Below are 288 nucleotides of genomic sequence, written 5' to 3'. Positions count from 1 at the left end.
CGTACATAAATTAAAATACTCACAGGAGAAAAAAAGATGCATAGTTCTTCTGGAAAAGGAAAAACACATTAACACAGTACAAAGGAAAATTTAACAGAATTATGAATTATAGTCCTTTTTAAAAGGTACTTACTTTGTGAAAGATAATCACTTTTTAATTTAGAAACTTATGTTTTATATAATTGTCTATGAAGGAAATTGCTGATCATACTTAAGAAAATAATTACATTGTTATGAAAATCAAGGAATATTTAAATAAAAATGTGTTTTCAGGTAATAGTGGGAAAA

This window comes from Crocuta crocuta, unplaced genomic scaffold (assembly GCF_008692635.1).
Source record: "Crocuta crocuta isolate KB4526 unplaced genomic scaffold, BGI_CrCroc_1.0 scaffold1103, whole genome shotgun sequence".
NCBI classification, from domain to species: Eukaryota; Metazoa; Chordata; class Mammalia; order Carnivora; family Hyaenidae; genus Crocuta; species Crocuta crocuta.
The sequence above is the reverse complement of the archived record's forward strand: the minus strand, read 5'-3'. Positions refer to the sequence as shown.